Source organism: Mustelus asterias, chromosome 6 (assembly GCF_964213995.1).
Source record: "Mustelus asterias chromosome 6, sMusAst1.hap1.1, whole genome shotgun sequence".
NCBI lineage: Eukaryota > Metazoa > Chordata > Chondrichthyes > Carcharhiniformes > Triakidae > Mustelus > Mustelus asterias.
The window spans coordinates 106,087,460-106,113,801 of NC_135806.1; positions in this window are offsets into that span (position 1 = coordinate 106,087,460).

Consider the following 26,342-nt stretch of genomic DNA (forward strand, 5'->3'; position numbering starts at 1 on the left):
GTATGCCTTATTTGTTATTTTCTAAAACTGCCTGCCATCCTCCATGATTTGTGCATATATACCCCAGTACACTTGTGGGTGACCGGTGTACACCACTGGGGCTCAGATACATCATCACCCCAGTAATGACATTTTGGTTTATTTAGTTAAGTTTCCTTCTGTATTTTATTTGAGTTACAGTGCCCCACCAGAGGCTGTCACCCTGTCATTTTTATTTAATTTATTGATTATTGTTTTATTTTTTAAAAGTATGTCCTGGCACAGTCCTCCTGCTCCTGCATCTCGTTCTGAGTTCCATCTTTCATATTGCCTTTCCTCGTTCTTCCACCAAAATGAATCACTTCACCTAAATTTTGTCTGTCACTTGTGTGCCCATTCCACCAGTCTACCAATGTGCTCCTGAAATCTATCTCCATCCTCCTTACCGTTCACAACATTTCAGTTTTGTGTCACCAGCACATTTTGAAGTTGTGCCATTCAGACCGAAGTCAAGGGGTGGGATTTTCCAGCCGCACTCACCCCACAACCAGAAAATCCCACCCGTGGTCAACGGACCTTTGCATAGTCTGCCCCCCACCCCCCCCCCCCCCCCCGCCCTCAACTCCCGCTCGCTACGATTGCCCTGGCGGGCAGGACAGGAAAATTCCCCCCAAGGTCATTAATGTTGATCGAGAAAAGCAGTGGCACTTTAGTTCAAAAGTGAACCATTCACCATTAATCTCTGTTCCTTGTTACCGAGCCAACTCATTTCATGTACTTTAACTTGGCGAACAAGCCTTTTATGTGGTACTGTTACTTCATGAGACAATTCAAATTAGTTAAACAATATTTGCTTTTAGCACATCTGTGCTGCCTAAGGATCCACACTTGTCCAAGTGGCTGTTAATTTTAGCCCTGTTGATTTTTGTTACTTGCCACTTATCAACCCAAGCCTGTCGACTAGGGTTTGATTTGATTGATTGGATTTATTATTGTCACACGTATTGGGATACAGTGAAAAATATTGTCTCTTGTACACTGTACAGACAAAGCATACCATACATAGAGTACATAGGGGAGAAGGAAGGAGAGGGTTGCATGTGAACACCAACTGCAAGGAGTTGCGATTGGAGCTGAACACTGTACAGTCATTAGCAAGCATCCCCACTCTGAGCTTATGATGGAGAGAAGGCCATTGTTAAGCAGCAAAAGATTGTTGCGTTTAGTGCACTGCCCCTGTAGCCATGTCCAGGGGTTGAAATAATCTCTATCCAACAATCATATTCTTCCTGTTATAACTGCCTATTTTCACCATAAACATGTTTCATAAGGAAAGCTGGAGCAGGGGAGTCCATAAATGGCAATTTATACCTTTCAAATAACTGGATGGATTGTGGACTCGATGCTGCCCAGTATATCGAGCAAGTAGAAGCTATTACAACATTCAAAACAATACAGATGAATGTTGCAGAAGAGCCTTGAACAAGGCACATATATACCATGGTAACAATCCCTGAGATTAATTTTCAGCAAGTCAGAATTCTACAATAATTTTATTTCAACGACTTAAACATTGCCTGGAAGACATAAATACTTCAAGCAGGCTTGTTCCAGATTGATAGCTCTGTTCATTTTAAAGTATATTTAGATAATGTCAAATATTAAAATAGAATTGAGTCGGATCTCAGAAAGAAGCTTTTGTTATTTGATAGTGAGGAAGGATGTTCCCCAGATCGTGTGGGTTTCAACAATTATGATTGTGAAAATGTTGTGTTTGTGTCACTTAATCACCAAATAGGAGGAATTGTGGTTGCTGTTCAACAGATAACGAACGGATCTTGGAGGAATAACAATTTATGTAAAAGAATGCCTCAAAAGTTTAAAATGTAGTAAGGGACTGAATAGGAAGTAAAACATTTTGGTGCTGACTCGGGCATTGTGGAAGAGATCTGAAGGGAAACAGTTGTAACAACGCAAATTGATTTGGGAACAGGGTGCCTGATGCAGTGCAGTGCAGTGATTTTAAACCCTGGACTGAGCTGGGTGGGTTGGTTGCAAACAGTAATCTGGATAAGACAAGCAAAAGTTGAAACTGAGGCATATTGCTCGAAAAGGTTTTCCACACAGGTTGGAAGAAGGCGGAGGTGGGATTTGAAAATTACAATGAAGATGAAGGTCTTAAATTGATTTGATAGGGCACGGGAAGTCTTTCAAACTGGGTTAGGTCAAAGATGATGTACTCGGTGCCTTTTCACAGAAGCAGAAATAGACCACAGATAATTGACAACACGGTGGCACAATGGTTAGCACTGTTGCCTCACAACACCAGGGACCCTGGTTCAATTCCGGCCATAGGTCACCGTCTGTGTGGAGTTTGCACATTCTCCCCGTGTCTGCATGGGTTTCCTCCAGGTGCCCCGATTTCCTCCCACAGTCTGAAGATGTGCAGGTTAGGTTGATTGGCCAAAGTAAATTGACCCAAGTGTCACGGGATTAGCAGGGTAAATATGTGGGGTTAAAGGAATACGACCCAGGTGGGCTTGTGGTCGGTGCAGCCTCGATGGGCCGAATGGCCTCCTTCTGTGCTATAGGGATTCTATGATTGGATGAAGTTTGTTCAAGATGAGATATGATGACAGAAAACAATCCTAAAGAAACCAAGGATTTGATGCAGGGAAACCAGTGGCAGGCGTATTGCAAGGGTGTAAGCGTGTTTTATTCTAGAAGTGAAGGAATGCTGATCTTTGCAAAAGAATACAGAGAGAATTTAGTTCAAAAGAATGTTTAGCTTGTGCTTTGCCATAGAGAGGCAGTGGAAGAGAGTGGAATGCTCAACACTGCCAAAGGTTTCAGAAAGACTGAGGAGAAATGAATTTGAGTCAGCAATCAGGAAGGTTGACTCAAGTCACGGAGAGGCAGTCATTGGGTTTGTTATTGGTGATGTTTGGGGACTGTTCTGGTGAAGGATGGAGGTGTGAAAGGGTCTGTACATCTATGATGGAAGCAAAACATCTGGGGCTGAAAACCTGAAATCTTCAGTGCCAGTGGGCACCAGGAGATTGGATATGGAGCATCAGGAGGAACTAATTCAGTGGGTCGATTTGATATAATAGCAGAGTCCTGTTTGTGTAATTTAGAGAAGGGATATTGTAGAGTTAAAGAATTACTGGGTTAGATGACTAATAAGTACTAGGGGAATATCCCTGGAGGAAATAAGGTTGATAATCTGTGAAGTGATTATGTGGTATCCATGCAGTTTGAGCCAAAAGGAGGAGTTGGATGGCTGCTCCTCTCAGCATATAATGACAACACCCCTTTGTCAAGAGGTTCAATATTGTGGTTGGAACTGAGAGAATCTAGAACTACAAGTTCCAAGAGAAAGGTTCAAGCCAACAAGAATAGAGAAAGTGAGATAACCAAATTCATGGTGGAAAAGCAAGAGGCAAGAGAGAGGCGTCGACGAGACACAGGAGAAAGGATCAGGCACAAAGTGGGTGGTGGTGGTGTGGGGAGCCTCCTACCCACAATGGAGGTGCAGAGGGAAAGCATTACATCAAATTTGGAAACCACTGATGTGAGGGTATTGGGGGAATGAACCTGAGACCCTTCCTGATAGATAGATCATTGAGAATTAGAAAAGGGAAGGTCAGATGCTAATAGTCGAGCAAGGAACGGAGTTTGAAGGAGTGATCAGGTCATGTGAAGGGCAAGAGGTATCAGCATTCCTGTCTCATTTTTGTATTAATAACCTTTGTCTCAAATATGCTCCTTATACAAAAACAACACACAATGTACTTGTATTACACTGAATCCCAGAGGAAGAGATATTTAGAAAATCTAAGCAATATGCCAGTAGAAATTGCAAGCAGTGTCTTGTTTTTGTGCAGTATATTCTGTGTAATTTTATTCTATGATTGAAAAATGTTGACAGCATAGGAATTAACATTAGATTGTAGCAGAGGTGGATTTACAATGAAACACATCGTTCCTGGCACAGCATCAGTTCGACATGGCTAGAGTCAACAGTTAGCAGGGCACCCAATTGGAGGCTGATTACTCTGCATTTGCTGCTGATAGGCTGAAACATCCGCAAGTGCAGAGCAAAATCAGATCATGATTGGATGAGCTGCTAACTGTTGACAGGGAAGGTGATGGTTGTTGGCAGCAGGCGCATGTGCTCGAGACCACAAGGCGAGGGAGCGGCTTGGCAGCTAGTTATGATGAGGGGAGCTCCTGAGGTTTCGCTGTCAGAACTGACTCCCCTGGCCAGCAACAGGGACACAATTCTCCAAAGCCATGAGAGGAAAAACTATCTACAAGATGCACTGCAGCAAAGATTCTTAGACAGCACCTTCCAAACCCACAACCACTTCCACCTAGAAGGACAAGGGCAGCAGATACATAGGAACACCACCAGCTGCAAGTTCCCCGCCAAGCCACTCACCATCCTGACTTGGAAATATATCGCCGTTCCTTCGCAGTCGCTGGGTCAAAATCCTGGAATTCCCTCCCTAACGGTATTGTGGGTCAACCCACAGCACATGGACTGCAGCGATTCAAGAAGGCAGCTCACCACCGCCTTCTCAAGGGCAATTAGGGATGGGCAATAAATGCTGGTCAGCCAGCAACGCCCCATGTCCCACGAATGAATAACAAAAAAAAGCCAAGGAGGGCAGAAACAGGTTTGGGCTGGCAGCAGAGCAGAGCAAACCTACCCCCAGCCTTCCACGCCAGCACAACACGTGCAGTGATGCCTGAAAATAAATCACCAGGAGCTGAGCAGGTTTATGCCGGCAGCAGAGCCAGCTACAGGCACACAATGATGTCCCAAGGTGAGGGAGAAGCACGGTTGCCACGACAAAGAATGATGGAGACACAGCGTGGGTGAGGCAAGCTGCTTTGAAGACCCCAGGTGAGCAAGGTGAGTGAGAATGGGAGAGTGTGAGGGGTGGGGGAGATAGAATGTGTGAGGAAGTTGGGTCGCAGACTTGTAAGGAGGAAGAGTAGGTGAAGGCCAGAGTTTGTGCTGGGGTTGCGGGACCCACTGGGATGGAGAGTTTGTGAGGGGAGAATAGGCAGGAGGAGAAAAGAGTGAGTGTGGTTGCCTTTTTTTCAGCTTCATGCATCGGTGGAATATGTTGTAACCACACTTGGAGCAGGCAAATTGAAAATATTTGACAGTCAAAAGTATTTGTGACACAAGGTAGCACAGTGGTTAGCACTGCTGCTTCACAGCTCCAGGGATCTGGGTTCGATTCCCGGCTTGGGTCACTGTCTGTGTGGAGTTTGCACATTCTCCTCGTGTCTGCGTGGGTTTCCTCCGGGTGCTCCGGTTTCCTCCCACAGTCCAAAGATGCGCAGGTTAGGTTGATTGGCCATGCTAAAAATTGCCCTTAGTGTCTTGAGATGTGTAGGTTGGAGGGATTAGTGGGTAAATATGTAAGGATATGGGGGTACGGCCTGGGTGGGATTGTGGTCGGTGCAGACTCGATGGGCCGAATGGCCTCTTTCTGTACTGTAGGGTTTCTATGATGATTTCTATGAAGGTGGTCTGCTTGTGCAGACCCTGTTTTAGCTTTGAAAATTACTCTGCATTGCTGCTGATAGGCTGAAACAGCAGCAAATGCAGAGCAAAATCAGATGATGATTGGATGAGCCTCACAACCTAATGACTGGGTGGCGACAGTGCTACTGACTGTGCTGAGAAAACCATCAGAATTCCTTGACATTAATAAGATACGCATGCAGCGAGTCTCAGACCACAGGAAGCAAATGAACTAAAGTCAAGGGGCAACAGAGGTGTTTTCATTTTTCATTGTGCTGGCATTACATAAAGTAACAAGCAGATTGGAAACTGGCTGCTTGGAACCGAGGTTATTCACTTAACTAATGCCCCATTGAGAGACTCCTGAATTTAAGGAAGTCACAATTTCAGTGGTACATTCAGGTGATGTGACGCTCTGATTCTGCTGTTTGATCGGCCAAGGTCAGGCAGTGTACTGTTCTGTGGCTCCAAAATAGTGTCAAAAATTATTCTCATCCAAAACTCTGACCAAACCCTGTCTACCCATCACCCCTACTTGCTGGTTTACATTGGTTCCCAGTGCAGTAACTCCTCTATCTTTACGATTTCATCCTTGTATTCAAATCCCTCCAGCCTTGTCCCTGCCTATCTCTAACTTTCTACACTTCTACAACTCGATGGGAACTCAGTATACTTCCAGTGATGGCCTTTGTATTTTTCCCTATTTCATTACTCCACCACTGGCGGACATGCCATCAGATGTCTGGGAATTCCCTCCTCGAATCTCTCTATCTTTATTTCTCTCTCTCCATTTAAAACACTCATTAATATCTTTGGCCAAGCTTTTGGTTACCTGTCCTAATATCTCTTTATGAAGAATCATTGTCAAATGTTGTCTGGTAACATTCCTATGAAGCGCCTTGGAAGTTTTGCTATATTAAAAGCACAATATAAATGCAAGTTGTTGTTGCAGACTACTTCACATTTTGTATCGCGTTTCTCTCAGTGAGGGTACCCATTCAAGGAGAAATAATCTTGCAGAATAGGAGAGCAAAGATATAACTGAGTATGATCTGCACTTAGATAAACCAACAGGAATTTCATTTAGCTTTTGTAAATATATCTTTACAATAATTATCACTATATAGTTGCACCATAAATATTAAAGCATTAAAGGGCGACACAGTGGTTAGCACTGCTGCCTCACAGCACCAGGGACCCGGGTTTGATTCCCGGCTTGGGTCACTGACTGTGTGGCGTCTACACATTCTCCCCATGTCTGTGTGGGTTTCCTCCGGGTGCTCCGGTTTCCTCCCACACTCCAAAAGACATGCTAGTTAAGTGCATTGGCCGTGCTAATTTCTCCGTCAGTGTACCCGAACGGACGCAGGAATGTGACAACTAGGGGATTTTCACAGAAACTTCATTGCAGTGTTAATGTAAGGCTACTTGTGACACTAATAAATAAACTTTAAACATCAAAAAAGGTGGTTCTGCCTTTATTTCCTTGCTGATTTTCCACCACCGCTTCTCAAAGCAGCCAAATGGAACAACAGCAGCTACTGTTTTTCAGATTCCCTGCACTTTTCATGCATACAAAATCACAGGGAGCAGCTTAACAAGTGACTCGCTGAATCCAGCACCATCAGCTCTCCTCTCTCATTATATGTTTTCAGGACCAGAGGCAATGGAAGGATTGCTGCTTGCTGATAAAAGTTACCCTCTGGAGAAGTGGCTGACGATACCTGCTAGAAGTCCAAGGGCAGAACCTGAACACCATACAACGAGAGCCACAACATTTTTGATTTTATTTTATTTATTATTGTCACATGTATTAACGTACAGAGAAAAGTATTATTTCTTGCACGCTATACAGACAAAGCACACCGTTCATAGATAAGGAAAGGAGAGAGTGCAGAATGTAGTGTTACAGTCATAGCTCGGGTATAGAGAAAGATCTGCTTAATGCAAGGTAAGTCCATTCAAAAGTCTGATGGCAACAGGAAAGAAGCTGATCTTGAGTAGGTTGGTGGTATGTGTTCTCAGACTTTTGTATTTTTTTCCGACGGAAGAAGGTGGAAGAGAGTATGCCGGTGTGTGTGGGGTCCTTAATTATACTGGCTGCTTTTCCAAGGCAGCGGAAGGTGTAGACAGAATCAATGGATGGGAGGCTGGTTTGAGTGATGGACTGGACTTCATTCATTACCCTTTGTAGTTTCTTGCAGTCTTGGACAGAGCAGGAGCCGTACCAAGCTGTGATACAACCAGAAAGAATACTTTCTCTGGTGCATCTGTAAAAGTTGGTGAGAGTCATAGTGGACATACCAAATGTCCTTAGTCTTCTGAGAAAGTAGAGGCAGAAACTAATGCAGCCTTGCAAAATGTGGAAACCAGAAATTATGTACATACATAAAGTCATGAATATGTCCAAATATCACCAATAAGAAATAACACCCAAGTGACTCCAAGGGGTTTTCTTTAATGTTTTCCGGGTGCTGCAGTGTACTGCTTTCTTAACTATAGCATTCGGCATGGAGGGAACAGGACAGGTTGTTGGTGATCTGGACTCCTAAAAACTTGAAGCTCTCGACCATTTCTACTTCATTCCCATTGATGTAGACAGGGGCATGTCTGACGTTGATGACAATCTCCTTCATTTTGTTGACATTGAGGGAGAGACCATTGTCATTGCACCAGTTCACCAGATTCTCTATCTCTTTCCAGGTCCATCATTGAGCTCTGGGATTTTGAAGCCTCAAAAATCAGGTGGATCTCTCCAATATGAACAATTAAGGGTGTCCTTCATAATCACAGTCTCATGTGCACTGCGCAACCTGGTGATGCAGAGAAGAGCAGGAGTTGCTGGAGACAAACCATTCCTCTGATGAGCTGTTAGAAGAAGAGGAGGCTGATTCACAACTGCCAAATGTGCGAGCATGTTGTGTCTTGATGGCTGCGGATACAGGAAGTTTTTGTCATGAAACAATTCCAATAAATGAATATCCCCAAATATATTGGCTCCATGAGCAGCGTTCGTTCCTCATACTCCTCCTTTACACGAAAAGCATTTCATCATTTTGGGCTATTTCAAACATCTGAACTATGTCAATAGTTTGGATGCACATAATTAAATACTCAAATAAGACCATCGCTTGAATCATTCTCCATACATTCACACACACAGTTAATAAACTAATGCAGCTTTGCAAAATGTGGAAACCAGAAATTATGTACATACATAAAGTCATGAATATGTCCAAATATCACCAATAAGAAATAACACCCAAGTGACTCCAAGGGGTTTTCTTCAATGTTTTCCGGGTGCTGCAGTGTACTGCTTTCTCCTTGCTGCCAGCCATGGTGGAGACAGGCAGCAGCTGACCATTATGTCCCCTTGTCTGCAATGACTTTGAGAGTCATCCTCTGATCCCTGAGCCCATTAGGGCCCTGGCCTGGTGGAGACCCTCTGCACACTGGCAGGAGGCTGATCAGCTGGTGTAGCACTCAAGGGTACCTGTGCCAATGGCAGAGGGATGACAGAGAGATTGTCCCCCTTCAGAAGTATCCTCAGGGGTGCCACCCAACTCTGATGGTGCTAATATCAGCTGCTATTCAGCCTCTGACATGAGGTCCGTTTGCCCCTCCCCACTTTCCTGAGAGGAATCAGGAGCTGGATGTGACTTCATGCTCCTTGTGCCCCTATCACCTTGAATCTGAGCCATTGATCAGTGATGGAGTGTTGGTCGGAATGTGTACCCACTGTTGCATCAGTATTTTGCTGGGTTGTCCCCCGATGACAGTCGCCTATCTGTCAATGGAGGAAGTCATAAATTCTGTTGAGTGGGTCATCGCAGTGCTCATGGCCTGGATGGACATCTCCACAGTCTGTGCCAGAACACGGAACCCCTCTGGAATCTCTACCACATGCCCACGCACATTGTCCTAGATGTCCAGCATCTGCTGCCTTACAGATGGTTCCAGAGGTTTAGCATCTAAGTCTCCAGCACTCCCCTCAACGCCAGAAGTCTGTTCCATCTCAGTCTTCGGCAGTTTTGATGCCTTGGAAGTAAGGGAAATACAATGTGGTGAAAACACATCAAAGCTGTACATGCACTGAGGTGTAAGTATCTGTGCTAGTGCTGGATGCAGAGCAAGGATTTGACATTGCACCCTCTGAGGCTTCCTTTTCCTCCTCAGAGGTCAACGTGGGACCCTGGTGGCTAGCGGTAGCAGTAGCCAATGTTGCACCTGTGTAGGAAACAATAGTAAGGATAGTTAGGGCCATCTTCAATATTAAAGGTGAGTGTGCTGAGACAAGTCTCCTCATTGCAAGCACGGGAATCATTGAGATGTTGCTCAGTGTTTGCGTTTTACAGCTTTCAACATAATCACATGTTCCTCTCCAATGCATGAACCTTTACACAGTATCAATATTTGATTTCTAACAGTATACTCGCACTCATGCATCTAGGCCTCTTAACGTGCGTTTGTTTCAATAACAGAGATGCTCCCTTGCAATCTCACAACCCTGGAGTCTTCTCCCCATCTCACTTTGACCAATAGTCTGACTCCACTCATTGTCAGCAACCTCCTCCCTGTTGGGAGTTGGCATGGACAGCTTTGCCACACCACCTCCGGTTATTCTTCTCTCCCTGGCATTAAAGGGCAACATTGTAATGATGGTTCTCTTGTACAGTCATTCCTTTGCATGTTTGACCAATACAAACTTTATCGGCAGCATACTTTTCACAATAGTTTGAGTCATCTATAATTCAATGTGGCATTTAGAACTTCCAACACCACCCAACCTCTTCAAAGCCCCTGGTGTGATGCAGAGTGGTATTATGTGCATCATGCCACTGAAGACAATCCCCTAGGCGAGTCATCTCACAACCTTTCATGTATGTACAACTCTAGAATGGCGGTGCACCCACTCTTATAGATCTCAAGGTTATTAAAGTGTTTGTGGTACTGAGGCCAGGTTTGCTGGATAACCCCAAAGGTGGTTACTTCCACTGCAATCTATGTCCAGGCTGCTTTGATTTGATTTGATTTACTATTGTCACATGTATTGGTATACAGTGAAAAGTATTTTTTCTTGCATGCTATACATAGAACATAGAACATAGATAGAACATAGAACAGTACAGCACAGAACAGGCCCTTCGGCCCACGATGTTGTGCCGAGCTTTATCTGAAACCAAGATCAAGCTATTCCACTCCCTATCATCCTGGTTTGCTCCATGTGCCTATCCAATAACCGCTTAAATGTTCCTAAAGTGTCTGACTCCACTATCACTGCAGGCAGTCCATTCCACACCCCAACCACTCTCTGCGTAAAGAACCTACCTCTGATATCCTTCCTATATCTCCCACCACGAACCCTATAGTTATGCCCCCTTGTAATAGCTCCATCCACCCGAGGAAATAGTCTTTGAACGTTCACTCTATCTATCCCCTTCATCATTTTATAAACCTCTATTAAGTCTCCCCTCAGCCTCCTCCGCTCCAGAGAGAACAGCCCTAGCTCCCTCAACCTTTCCTCATAAGACCTACCCTCCAAACCAGGCAGCATCCTGGTAAATCTCCTCTGCACTCTTTCCAGCGCTTCCACATCCTTCTTATAGTGAGGTGACCAGAACTGCACACAATATTCCAAATGTGGTCTCACCAAGGTCTTGTACAGTTGCAAACAAAGCATACTGTACATAGAGTACATATGGGAGAAGGAAAGGAGAGGGTGCAGTCTTAGGGTGTAGAGAAAGATCAATTTAATATAAGGTAAATCCATTCAAAGGTCTGATGGTAACAGAGAAGAAACTGTTCTTGAGTCGGTTGGTACGTGACCTCAGACTTTTGTATCTTTTTCCCGATGGAAGAAGGTGGAAGAGAGAATGCCCGGGGTGGTCAGGCTGGCAGTCTCCTCCTATCGTCAACAGTCATTAGGACCTCTTGCTTATCACTTACAGCCTGGAGGAGCGCTCACGGGGTCATTGTCAAACTTGGGACCGTCCTTAATCTTTTGCCCTCCCCATCTGCTGGATCCCTTCTCTTGTCCATCTGTAGAGAGAGTTAACAGCCTGATGCTCTGGATCTCCCCAAACACTTAACATTTTTAGGGGAATAGGTCAGTTGCATTCCAGTGCTGTTGTTTCCATGGCAAAGGTCCTGAACACTTCCCATCGATTTATTAATTTAAATTAAGGGTCAGGGGATTTAGAGGAGATTTGAGGAAAAGCCTTTTCACCCAGAGGATGGTAGGAATCTGGAACTCACTGCCAGAAATGGTGTTTTTTTTTCATTTAAGTAGATCTGGTGCAGTTTCATTTAGAGCTGGTGTACTTGGTCACCACCTTTGTCCCCTCTGACATGGCGTGCTTGGCCAGTTCCCTGGGCAGCAGCAGGGGCATGGCAATCTGGATCTCCCGGGAGCTGATGTCTGGGCCAAGCAGAAAGCCTTGTTGATGAACGAGTTCATGATGCTCATGGTCTTGGAGGAGATGCCGGTGTCAGAGCGAACCTGCTCCATCACTTTGTAGATGTAGAGGGAGTAACTCTTCTCCTGGTTCTCTTCCATTTTTTACCAGCCTTTCGCATGGGATTCTTGATGATTTTCTTGGTGCTCTTCTTGCCAGCTGGTGCTCCTTTTTTATCCCCTGCCATTGTCAAGCTTCACCTTCAGAATACAAAATGATTCAGGGAAAGTCGCCATTGTCCTGGATGGCCATAGGCTACTTTCCCCTTTGAGGGGGAGAGCTGACTGGTGGTGATTTAACCTGAGGATCACCTCAGCACACAAGAGGGGCAAGGTTGAGAAGGCAGGGCCTTCATAAATAACCTCAGCTGGTATGGGAATTGAATCCGTGCTGTTGGCATCGCTCTGCATCACAAACCAGCTGTCCAGCCAACTGAGTTGGCGGGAACCCTCGCAACACTTTAGAAGCATTTAGATGAGTGCTTGAAACAGCATAACATACAAGACTATGGACCAAGTTCTGGAAAATGGGATAAGAATAGATAGGTCCTTGATGGTCGGCCATAGATACGATGGGCCGAATGGCCTCTTTTTGTGCTGTAAAACTCTATGATAAGAACAATCATTTATATTTAAAATTATTCACTTACTTATTGCAATGGTTCAAATAGAATCAAGATCACCAATGGAATGTTTGGTTTCACTGGACCAATGTTTTCTGGTGTACCTGACACAGTCCCGTGCCAGGGGTCCCTGTAAATGAGTGGTCATAATGGCCTGCCACCTCGGCATGGGTGTCTTGCCTTCATTGGTCAATTGAATGTGCAGCCCACTCCCCTGAGAGCTGCTGGTGACTCCCCGCCAGTCTCCCATCAATCGGACCATTTCTCCATTATGTGCCGGGTTTCAAAGGCAGAGGGGCAGGATCTAGCGAGCCACTGACCTCCGACCAAGGTGGATAAAGCTCAGCCAGATGACAAGTCGCTGAGTAAAATAATTCTTCCTCCTCTCTCCCTTTGCTTTGTTGCCAATTGCCTTAAATGTGTGTCCTCTGGTATTTTGCCAGTGGAAATGGTTCCTTTCGATATATTCTTTCACCTGGTTTTAAATCTCCCCTTTTTCTACCTTCGCATCTTTCCTCAAGTGTGATATGCAAATATGGACATTATGCTTCAGCTGAGGCTTCACCAGTAATTTATTAGGGTTGAAGTCACTTCCTTGCTTTTGTCCTCTATTGATTAAGCCAAGCATTTTCTATGCCGTTTTTAACAGTTTTTTCAACTTTTCCTACCACCTTCAAAGATTTGGAATGTGAACTCTCAGGTTTCCCTGTTTCCACGTCCCCTTTTTTAAAATTCATTCGTGGGACATGGGCATTGCTGGCTGGCCAGCATTTATTGCCCATCTCTAGTTGCCCGAGGGCAGTTGAGAGTCAATCACATTGCTGTAGCTCTGGAGTCACATATAGGCTAGACCAGGTAAGGACGGCAGATTTCCTTCCCTGAAGGACATTAGTGAACCAGATGGGTTTTTCCAACAATCGACAATGGTTTCATGACCATCAGTAGATTCTTAATTCCAGATATTTTTTATTGAATTCAAATTCCACCACCTGCTGAGGTGGTGTTCGAACCCCGGTCCCCAGAACATTAGCTGAGCTTCTGGATTAATAATTCAGCAACAATACCACTAGGCCATCGCCTTCCCCTTTAAATTGTTACATTCGGAACTTGGAAAAGAAGTTAGCTATTTAGTGCCCCATATCTGTGCTGCCATGCAATAAGGCGATAGCTCATCTGTAAAATAACTCCAGATACCCACTGTTTCACCTTATCCCTCAATACCTTTGGTTAACAGAAATCTAGCAATCTTTGATTTCAAATTAATAATTGATTTGGCATCAATTGCCTTTTGCAAAAAGGTGTTTCAAACTTCCACCACTCTGTGTGTAGGAGTGTTTCCTAATTTCATTTCTGAAAGGTTTATTTCTAATTTTAGACTAGTTCTAAACTAGAGGAAACAGTTTCTATCTATCCTATCTGTTCCCTTTAATACCTTGAAAACTTTGATCAAATCATCCCTTGTATGTTCTGGAACTTGGAGATTTAATCCTAGTTTGTGGAATTGCTGTTTGGAATTTTATATCTTGGAGTTCAGCAATCATTCTGGGAAATCTGGGCTGCAACTCTTTCCTAAGAACTGTTCACAATATTCTTGGTGTGGTCTAAGGAGGGCTTTGTCCAACTGAAGCAGAACCTCTATCCCCTGTACCCTAATCCTCTAAACATAAATTCTAGAATTCCATTAACCTTTTTGATTATTTTCTTTGTCTGTTCATGATATTTTAATTATGTTCTTACATAGTAAAATTATCTTGAACTTCCAAAGTTTCTAGCTTTCTAGCATGTAGAAAGTGCTATGTTTTTAGGGCCAAAGTAGACTACCTTGCATCAAAATACATTTGTCATTGTTTTGCCCATTCATATATTCTATTAATGTCTTTACTGATCAGCCTTGCCTTAATCTAGAATTTTATAGCAGCTCTTTTGCTTGGGTCCATTCAAACACTTTGTTGAACTCGATCACACTATCATTCCCACTGGGTAAATGTTCATGCTCAGTCTGTTCACTAAATCTGGCTCATAACTCATTACAATATCAAATATAGCATTCCCTTTGATGGCTTTAGGGCAACTTGTTGCAGGAAAATATCCTGAACATACTCGAGAACTTTACTACCTCTGATTTTTACCCAACCTATGTGAAAATTAAAATACAGTAAGAAGTTTAACAACACCAGGTTAAAGTCCAACAGGTTTATTTGGTAGCAAAAGCTATTACTGAAACATGGCTGTAAAATGGTAGATTCTTGATTAACAAGGAAGTGAAAGGTTATCGGGGATAGGCAGAAATGTGGGGTCAAAGTTATCAGCCATGATCTCATTGAATGGCGGAACATGCTTAAGGGACCCAGTTGCCTACTCCTGCTCCTAATTCATATGTTCGTATTGAGAACTAAACATTCCACATTGTAAGGTCTATAGGAAACATAAGCAAATAGGAGAGGGGAAAGACGTAGCTTTTGCTACCAAATAAACCTGTTGGACTTTAACCTGGTGTTGTTAAACTTCTTACTGTGTTTACCCCAGTCCAACGCCGGCATCTCCACATCAAAATTAAAATACCCATGAAAACAACCCTGCCTTTACTGCATACGTGTCTAATCACTGCATTTAAACATTCTGCTACATCACAGATAGTACAAGGAGTCTAGACACAAATTCTCTTACAGTCTTAAATCCTTTGATATATCATAATTCTACTTATAAAGTCAATTCTACTCATACCTGCTTACCTCTCATAGCATCTTATTGTCAAAATGATTTTATCCTTAATCACCAAGGCTACGTCTTTCCCCTCTCCTATTTGCTTATGTTTCCTATAGACCTTACAATGTGGAATGTTTAGTTCTCAATACAAACATATGAATTAGGAGCAGGAGTAGGCAACTGGGTCCCTTAAGCATGTTCCGTCATTCAATGAGATCATGGCTGATAACTTTGACCCCACATTTCTGCCTATCCCCGATAACCTTTCACTTCCTTGTTAATCAAGAATCTACCATTTTACAGCCATGTTTCAGTAATAGCTATTACTATTACAGTAATAGCTAATAGCTATGAACAGAATTCCCACTCACCTGAAGAAGGGGCTTAGAGCTTCGAAAGCTTGTGTGGCTTTTGCTACCAAATAAACCTGTTGGACTTTAACCTGGTGTTGTTAAACTTCTTACTGTGTTTACCCCAGTCCAACGCCGGCATCTCCACATCATCAGTAATAGCTACCAGGTGTGACAATAGGAGTGCAATTGATATCAATACATTTATCTTGCTTTTTTATGTTTAAGGGGAATGTTTAAAAAATCAGCTTTAAGCTACAAGCGGTCAGTATGGGTGGGAATGCGGCACAGATTTTGGAAGAGCAGGATAATTATTCATTTCAACCTTGTAAGTGTTTATTTTAAGAAGAGCTAATGAACTTTTGTTTACCAAAGTTGCCCAGAGATTTCTGATTAGAGGGCTTGACAGGGTCATGTGATGATGTGGTTTATGTGCAGAGAGAAAAGGTGCAGAAAGCAGTTTAGTTTGCAGCTGAAGTCTGGTTGAAGTAAGAAGGAATTTGCAGGTTTCTGGAACGCTATCTCTCTCTGAAAGCTTCAAGAATGCCTACACTCATTACGGTAAGTATAATTTATTGTTGCTAACTGCATTTAAGATGATGAAGGGGCAACGCTCCGAAAGCTCGTGATACCAAAGAAACCTGTTGGACTTTAACCTGGTGTTGTGAGACTACTTACTGCATTTAAGACTGTAAAATGAATGTTGCTTATTTGGAACTGAAACAGTGATAAGTTAGAGATTAAAGTTGTTTCCTTTTCATTTTAAAATATTGTTCAGCTGTTAATAGTTAAGTTGCTTCATTGTTAGAGTTATATTTAAACGGTGTTATTACATAAAGTTTGTTTTACTATAAAACACTCCTAATTTCTCAGTAGAATTACTCCTGGAGTGAAACATCCTCACCTCACATTTATGCCAAAATTGTTGGGGTCTAATTTGGCTTCATAATGTACCTTGGGGTTCTTGTCCAGAACCCTAAGATGGGTCATTCTTTCTAAGTTGAACTTGCATTTGCAATTCATTCAGTTTGTTCCTTATGCTCCCTGTGTTCATATAAAAATGCTTACTTGCACCATGTAGTTTATACTGCCTTTCCTAGAATTTCCTTCCATAGTGCATCACATTAGTCTATGTGTGGGACAGCACAGTGGCACAGTAGTTAGCACTGCTGCTTCACAGTGCCAAGGACCCAGGTTCCATTTTAGCCTTGGGCGACTGTCTGTGTGGAGTTTGCACGTTCTCCCCGTGTCTCCGTGGATTTCTTCCGGGTGCTCCGGTTTCCTCCCACAGTCCAAAGATGTGCAGGTTAGGTGGAGTGGCCATGTTAAATTGCCCCTTAATGTCCTAAGATGTGTAGGTTAGGTGGAGTAGTGGGGTAAATGTGTGGGGCTATGGAGATAAGTTGGGGAATGGGTCTGGGTAAGATGCTCTGTCAGAGAGCCAGTGCAGATTCGATGGACCGAATGATCTCCTTCTGCACTGGTGGGATTCTGTGATTCTATGTCCTCCTGAAGTCTGCTACTATCTTGTCCAATGTCTGCTACATTTCCAAACTTTGTGCCATCTGCACATTTTGAATTTATGCCCTCTATACGCAAGAACTGGTCATGAATCTAGGTCCTGTGGTTACTGTTTCTGAGTTAGATGCTGAATGTTGTTCTGAGTAGGTTATCTTCAAACCTATTTTTGTGGTGGAATTTGGGTAGTTTCTGCGGTTGCTGTCATTTTACATTTGGATCTGGTTAGCACTGCTGCCTCACAGCGCCAGGGACCCAGGTTCGATTCCCGGCTTGGATCACTGTTTGTGCAGAGTTTGCATGTTCTCCCCGTGTCTGCGTGGGTTTCTTCTGGGTGCTTCGGTTTCCTCCCACAGATTGAAAAGACGTGCTGGTTAGGTGCATTGACCCCGAAAAGGCGCCGGAGTGTGGTGATATGGGGAATTTCACAGTAACTTCATTGCAGTGTTAATGTAAGCCTGCTTGTGACGCTAATAAATAAACTTTAAACTTTACTCCAGAGGATCTGTTGCTGTCTCTTATTTTAGATCCACCTCCCCGTCCCTGTGTTTTAGAATTGTTTTTGTCTTTTTAAAATGTTTGTGGTATTTTCTCATGATTTCAGGATTTCTTCCACACCGAGCACTATCTGTGGAAGGGTTTTCATTCTGTTGAGAAAATGTCCTTATCTCTGCCTCCATTGATTTGTATTTCAAATGCAGACCGAGTTGTTTCAGTGTTTTTCAAATAAGGAAAGCAGAATTCAGAGTCTCAGTACACTCATTTAAATGGAAATAGCTGACTGCGTTCTGGATTGTGGCGAATAAGCTCTTCCTCTCTTCAATGTTTTCATTTTCTTCTGTATTTAGATTTTCAATGATTTCCCAAAAGCTTCTATCTGTTATGCAAGGTATTTGCCCGATTTCTTTGTTATTTTAATTTGTTTCACTATCTCACCTCAGTTTTCGCTGCGTTTCATACTTGTGTAATTGAAGGTACTTGCTGACCATTGGATATTTACATGTTCCTGATCTAATACAATTCCTAAATAATTTTTGATTCCACCACTCTATCCAGAAATCGGTTCCATATGGTGATCACTTTTTGTTTACAGGAGAACTTCCTGATCAGTTCTAAATTTGAATCTGTATCCCCTTGCCCTACTTACATTTAAAGCAACCATCCACATTTTCATATCATTTCCTTTTGCTGAGAGATCATCTGTTAAGAAAATCTCCTCTCAAGGATCAAGAGCCTAAGTTTCTGCAGCCTCTCCTCATGACTCAGACAACAAACAACAACATTTTGTGTTTAAATAGCAGCTTGAAATAATAAAATCTCCCAAAGTTTCTCCCAGGAATGTTGTACTCAATCCACATCAGGTGATATTAGGGCAATAGTTTGGTCAAAGAGGTGGACTTTGAGGAGCAACTTACAGCCATAGAATTATGAAATGGGTATTACACAGAAGGAGTCCATTTGGCCCATCATTTCTGTGCCAGCTCTCTGCAAAAAGCAACTCTGTCTATTCCCCTGCACTGCCCGTAGCTTTCCCCCATTGCCCTGCAAACATTTTCTGTTTTGAAATCATGATTAGATATTACGGTTGAATCGGTCTCTATCACACTCTCAAGCAATGCATCCCAATACTTTCCACCAGTGGGAACTATTTCCATCTACTCTTTCCAGACCTCATATGATTTTGAACATCTCTATCAAATCTCCTCTAAATCTTCTCATCTCCGAGGAGAACAGCCCCAGCTTCTCCAATCTATCCTCATCACGGAAGATCCTCAACCCTGGAACCATTTTTGCAAATCTTTTCTGCACACTCTAATGAAGGTTGATCAGAGAAACGAGAGAAAGATGTGAGTTCAGGATCAGGACAGCAAAGAACTTTGAAAGAAGTTGGGCTCGGCGGCTGAACAAAGAACAGTACAGCACCTTTAGCCCACCAAGTCTGTGCCAACACAGATGCCTCTCTAATCTAATATTTTCTTGCCTCCATGTGGCTGAGAGAAAGAAGTGTCAGGATTGTTGCTAAGACTGAAACTAAGAAGTCCATGATCTCCTCAAACTTGCAGTTGGAGGTCGGGGGGATTGGAAAGGAGATTAAGAAGATGGTTGGTAATGAAGATCTGCCGAGGGTTAACTTTGCATTCTGTGATGGTCCCAATTGTATTTTATGTGGTCCAGCCACATCTGGCAATGAATGGCTAAACCAATTGACATCTGTAAACATTCGAATATGCTGCACTTTGATTTATTGGAATTTTGAAATGTACATAGAAGCTTCAAGTCAAACTTGACCTCTTCCTTCCAAAGAAAAATATGATTTCACATCGAGGTTGCAACCAGAACTTTTATGACTTTTTCATTTAAAAATGCGTCTATAAGTGAGTTAACTTAGTAAATGCACTTAACCCAAGTTGTGAGGATCAAATTACCCGAGAAATATTTTCAGTGCCTTGATGATAATGGTGTAGTTGAACAATTGTTGCAGGGCCTTACCATCTATCAAAAATTATACCAAAAGATTATTTTTTAAAGTTTATTTATTAGTGAAACAAATAGGCTTACATTAACACTACAATTAAGTTATTGTGAAAATCCTCCAGTTGCCTGTTCGGGTACACTGAGGGAGAATTCAGCATGGTCAATGCACCTAACCCGCACGTCTTTCGGACTGTGGGAGGAAACCGGAGCACCCTGAGGAAACCCACGCAGACACAGGGAGAACATGCAGACTTCGCACAGACAGTGACCCAACCCGGGTCCCTGGCGCTGTGAGGTAGCAGTGCTCACCACTGTGCCACCGTGTCACCCTTACCAGGACTCGGAGGGTTTTTATATTCACTCATAGGATGCGAGCATTACTGGCAAAGTCGGTATTCATTGTCTTTCTGAAGTTGGAGATGAGGCACCCTCTTTGATACAATTGGATGGCTTGCTGGGGCAATTAAGATTCAGTCACATCGCTTCTGTGGGTCTGGAGTCACATCTAGGCCAGACTGGGTGAGAGCAGATTTTTTTCACCTGAAGAACATTAGTCACCAGATGGAGTTTTATTTAATCCAGTAGTTTCATGGTCATCCTTACTGATACTAGCTTAAAAAATTAATGAAGTAATTGAATTTAAATTCCACAGCTGATATGCCGAGATAGTAAATCATGACTTTGGATCATCAGCCCAGATCTCTGCATATACTAGTCCAGTAATAAGCCACTATTCTACTGTACCCTGATAAATTACAAGGTTATACTTAAATCTAGCTTGCATTCCCTTGAGATGAGAAGGTTAAGGGGTAATCTAATCAATAAATTTTTAAAAATAAGAGATTTGATAAAGTAGACAGAACTGTGCATCAGAGCTTTTTCTAATTTTAAATTAAGAACATTAATTTAACAATCAAAAAGCAAATACATACAAACAATATAATGTGTAAATTTACAATTGATATTTTATCACAAACATACAAATTAGTAGCTGGTGTCAACCATTCAGACCTTCGAGCCTGCTCCACCATTCAATAATATCAAAGCTGATCTGATTGTAACCTCACATTCCTGATAGCCCCGTTAATCTTTCCCCCTATCTTATTAAGAATCTATCTACCTCTGCCTTAAAAATATCCAAAGACTCTGCTTCCATCGCATTTTAAGGAAAAGATCAAGTTCCAAAGTCTCATGACCCTTGGAGAGAAAATAATTCTCTTCATTTCATAAGAACATAAGAAATAGGAGCAGGAGTAGACCATCTAGCCCCTCGAGCCTGCCCCGCCATTCAATAAGATCATGGCTGATCTGATAGTGATTTAGTCCCACTTACCCGCCCGCTCCCCATAACCCTTAATTCCCTTATTGATCAGAAATCTATCTACCTGTGACTGAAACATATTTAACGAGGTAGCCTCCACTGCTTCAATGGGCAGAGAATTCCAGAGATTCACTACCCTCTGAGAGAAGAAGTTCCTCCTCAGCTCTGTTCTAAACTGACTGCCCCTTATTTTGAGGCTGTGCCCTCTAGTTCTTGTTTCCTTTCTAAGTGGAAAGAATCTCTCTGCCTCTACTCTGTCTAGCCCCTTCATTATCTTATATGTCTCTATAAGATCTCCCCTCAGCCTTCTAATCTCCAACGAGTACAGGCCCAATCTACTCAATCTCTCCTCATAAGCTAACCCCCTCATCTCCGGTATCAACCTGGTGAACCTTCTCTGTACTCCCTCCAAGGCCAATATATCCTTTCGCAAATAAGGGGACCAAAATCGCACACAGTACTCTAGTTGCGGCCTCACCAGTACCTTGTACAATTGCAGCAAGACCTCCCTGCTTTTATACTCCATCCCCTTCGCGATAAAGGCCAACATTCCATTTGCCTTCTTGATCACCTGCTGCACCTGCAAACTGAGTTTTTGCGATTCATGCACAAGGACCCCCAGGTCCCTCTGCACAGTAGCATGTTGTAATTTTTCACCATTTAAATAATAGTCCATTTTACTATTATTCCTTCCAAAGTGGATAACTCCACACTTGTCAACGTTATATTCCATCTGCCAGATCCTCGCCTACTCACTTAGCCTATCCAAATCTCTCTGCAGATTTTCCGCATCCTCCACGCAATTCGCTTTCCCACTCATCTTTGTGTCATCCGCAATCTTTGTTACCCTACACTCGGTCCCCTCCTCCAGATCGTCTATGTATATGGTAAACAGTTGAGGCCACAGCACCGATCCCTGCGGCACGCCACTAGTCACCAACTGCCAACCAGGAAAGCACCCATTTATTCCAACTCTCTGCTTCCTGTTAGATAGCCAATCCTCAATCCACGCTAACACTTTACCCCCAACTCCGTGAACCTTAATCTTCTGCAGCAACCTTTTGTGAGGCACCTTATTGAACGCCTTCTGGAAATCTAAAAACACCACATCCACCGGTTCCCCTCTGTCAACTGCACTCGTTAAATCTTCATAAAAATCCAGCAAATTCGTCAAACACGACTTTCCCTTCATGAATCCATGCTGCGTCTGCTTGATCTAACCATTTTTTTCCAGGTGTCCTGCTATTTCTTCTTTAATGATGGATTCCAGCAATCTCCCAATTACGGACGTTAAGCTAACCGGCCTGTAGTTACCCGCCTTTTGTCTACCTCCTTTTTTAAACAGTGGCGTCACATTAGCTGTTTTCCAATCAGCTGGCACTTCTCCAGAGTCCAGCGAATTTTGATAAATTACAACCAACGCATCTGCTATTACTTCTGCCATTTCTTTCAGTACCCTGGGATGCATTCCATCCGGGCCATTTCTGTCTTAAACAGGTGATTCCTTATTATTAAACAGGGACCCCTTGTTCTAGATTCTCCCACAGGAGGAAAGATCCTCTCCACAGTGGTAATTTGTGTGTGGAGCAAGTGTACGTAAGTAGAGTTCTAAATGAATACTTTGTGCCAGTGTTCACTAGTGGGATGGACAATGTGGGTATAGAAACCAGGGAGAAAGACTGTGATACTATTAAAGAAATTAACATAGCCAGATTGATAAAGTGATAAAGAAGGTAGATGCTACACTTGCCTTTATTAGCCGTGGCATAGAGTTTAAGAGGAGGAAGGTTATGCTAGAACTATATAACATGTTGGTTAGGCCACAGCTAGAGTAAAGGGTACACTTGGAGGAACTGATAGTATTGGAAAGTCTGCAGAGGAGATTTACCAGGATGTTGCCTGGGCTGGAGAGTTTTAGTTATGAAGAAAGATTTGATAGACTGGGGTTGTTTCCCTTGGAGCAGAGGAGACTGAGGGGGACATGATTGAGATGTATAAAATTATGAGGGGCATAGATAGAGCAGACAGGAAGAAACATTTCCCCTTGGTGGAGGGATCAATGACTAGGGGGCTTGGATGTCAGGTAAGAGGCAGAATGTTTAAAGGGGTTGTAAGGAAAAGGGTGGCGGGAGTCTGGAACTCATTGTCGAAAGAGTGGTGGAGACAGAGCTCCTCATAACATTTAAGAAGCATTTAGGTATACATTTGTGATGCCAAGGCAGACAAAGCTATGGGCCAAGTGCTGGGAAATGGGATTAGAATATTTAGGTGGTTTGTCTTTGACCGGCGCAGACATGACGGGCTGAAAGGGCCTTTTTCTGTGCTCTCTACCTCCATGACTGTCAGCCCACAGCCCCAACAATTTGCTTAGTAACTTTCTTCAGTGCCTCCCATTTCTTGATTTACAGCTATTTTCACCTATCACCTCTGTTCTTGACAGAGAGAAACAATAATGATCATGAATCAATCACAATCCATGAATCAGGAGCCTAACCTGTTTCTCGACAACTATTATTTGGCTTTTTTTCTTATCCCTTTGTTAGCTTTGGAAGCTAACAAAATCTGTCTTTGTTTGAAAATTTACATTTACTTTGAAACAACTCCACCCTTTGGTTCTAAAATTTGCTCATATTCTACTCCTTGACAGGTATCTAAAGCTTTTCAGAAATTCTAGCAGCCAGTCACACACAAACACACACATATATATATATATAAGCCATTATATCGATGAATGTACCAATAAAAGAATTGGTATACATTTGAAACCATGTTTGGCCTCCTCTTCAGCCTGTTGCCATGGGGATGGGTCTTGCATCATATAAAAATATAGGTAGAGGTGTTTTTCCAATCTCTGAGTTCCTGTTTTTGACTTAAAGCGACAACTGCCAAAGCAAAACTCAACAGAAACATATTCATGTTTCTCACATGTGGTATATTTTCCTAAATAAGATTCTGAAAATAAAATATCTTGTAACAGTTGCAGAACCAATTGGAACAGACATGCAATAATGCTGATCCAATTACTTTGCTGTAATGATGCAGTTAATGAGCTGAATTCTGCTGAATTTGCTATTGCTGTGGTGTAGTGAGCTTTTTGCAAGTTTCTTCTGACTAACTTAACTGAAAGAGGCGCCCTCAAATGTCCATACTGGGAGATCTTCAGCTTTAGCACATAAACTAGTGCAAACTATGTTAAATATTTCTTGCGGACAATCCAACCAATGATTATATGTTATCTTCTATTAAATTGTGAGGGATAAAACATTTGTTTTGGAAGAAGTCATGCTTAAGTTGTGAAAATCTTTACATGGTGATGCATTTTGCCCTCTGGTTGAATGTGGAACTTAAGAATCAATTTCTTATGGTGTGTCATATTGTAGGGAAGTCGAACAGGTATGTAAGTAATTTGTATGTGATACCCTTTCCTTCCATTTTTTTTATTCATTCATGGGACATGGGCGTCGCTGGCTGGACAGCATTTATTGCCCATCTTTCGTTGCCCGAGGGCAGTTGAGAGTCAATCACATTGTTTTGGCTCTGGAGTCGCGTGTAGGCCAGATCAAGTAAGGTTGGCAGATTTCCTTCCCTAAAGGGCATTAGTGAACCAGATGGGCTTTTCTGACAGTCAACAATGGTTTCACCCTCATCAGTAGATTCTTAATTCCAGATGTTTTTTATTGAATTCAAATTCTACGATCTGCCATGGTGGGATTCGAACCCAGGTCCCCAGAACATTAGCTGAGTTTCTGGATTAATTTCTAGCAATAATACCACTCGGCTGTCGCCTCCCCATCACAAAATAAATCGTATAAGAGGATTCTCTACTTTGCTGGAAAAATAAAGGCATTAAAATACCTTCTTGTCGTACTTAAAGTGGAGGTGGATAAATATTTGATCGATCAAGGAATAGAGGGCTGTGGGGAAATGGCACAGAAAAGGAGCTGAGGCCGGCTTAGGTTGGCCATGATTGTATTGAATGGCGGGGCAGGCTTGAAGGGTCTGGTGGCCTACCCCTGCTTCTATTTCCTGTGTTCTGGGCAGAAAAAAGGACTCAAATTCCTCATATCCAATCCAGGGCTATAAATGTGGTGCAGTGAGAATTCCATAGTACCTGTGACCTCTTCTCTTACAACAGTTGCGCATATGGGCATAGGCGCAAGTTGGGCACTCACTGGGTGGGGGTGGGGGGAGGGGGGGAGAAATGTGCAACAGTGAGAAGAGACAAGCTGGCACCACAGGCTTCAAAAACTAATGAGCATTTTGAATTAGGTCATTTCCAAAAGTCGTCTCCCTGAATTTGGAGTCATTTAGGCCACACCTCTACCTGAAGAATGTGGTGGGAAATATTTGTTTATCTCCAAGGATCTGGGTGCTGTTTTATTTCTTGTTTTTTTTTAATTTCAAAAATATATTTTATTCATAAAAAAAAACTCTCAAATAAGACATTGCAAACGACAGATCCAAAAGTTACAAACAGTTCAAAAAATGAATCATTTTTACCCTACAATACAGTGCTTCTTTACAAAACATTACATTCATTACATTTCATTACTTAAAACTATGTATATCATCAGAGTTTACTGTGTGCCGTTATTTTTCAGATTAGCACACAGTTACGCAGGCCGAGGGTGTTCTGCAGTTACCCGGCCCTCGGTCTGCCTCGGTTGAGACGCTTTACACGGTGGCCTTTCCCCATTGTGCCTTTGCGGCGGCTGCCCCAAGCTTGAGCGCGTCCCTGAGCACGTAGTCCTGGACCTTGGAATGTGCCAATCTGCAACACTCGGTCGAGGACAATTCTTTCAGCTGGAAGATCAGCAAGTTTCAGGCGGACCAAAGCGCGTCCTTCATTGAGTTGATGACCCTCCAGCAGCAGTTGATATTTGTCTCGGTGTGCGGCCCCGGAAACAGCCCGTAGAGCACAGAGTCCTGCGTCACTGAGCTGCTCAGGACGAACCGCGACAAATACCACTGCATCTCGTTCCAGACCTTCTTTGCAAAGGCACATTCCACAAGTGTAGAGGAGGCAGTAAGCATAGAAAATTAGACGCGGTAGTTAGCTGCCAAACCCACTTCTTGTGGTATCGGTGGCCTTGTATGGTGCACATGACTTTTGACTCACATCCGATCCAAGCAGAATTTGTTTCCGTTTTATTTCGAGATCCAGTCTTTCTGCTTTCTGCCTAACCTTACATTTGCTCTGCAGCACTTCAAGTGGATTAATGTCTGGAGTGAGCCCCAAGCATTGGGAAAATTCCAGGCCAGATTTCTTTAATGACTGGCATTTTATCCTCGAATTAAGCTAGCAAATTAGACCATTGTTTAGGAAATTTAATTTGGGTTTTCTAAAATTAAGTAGCATGAACTAATTATG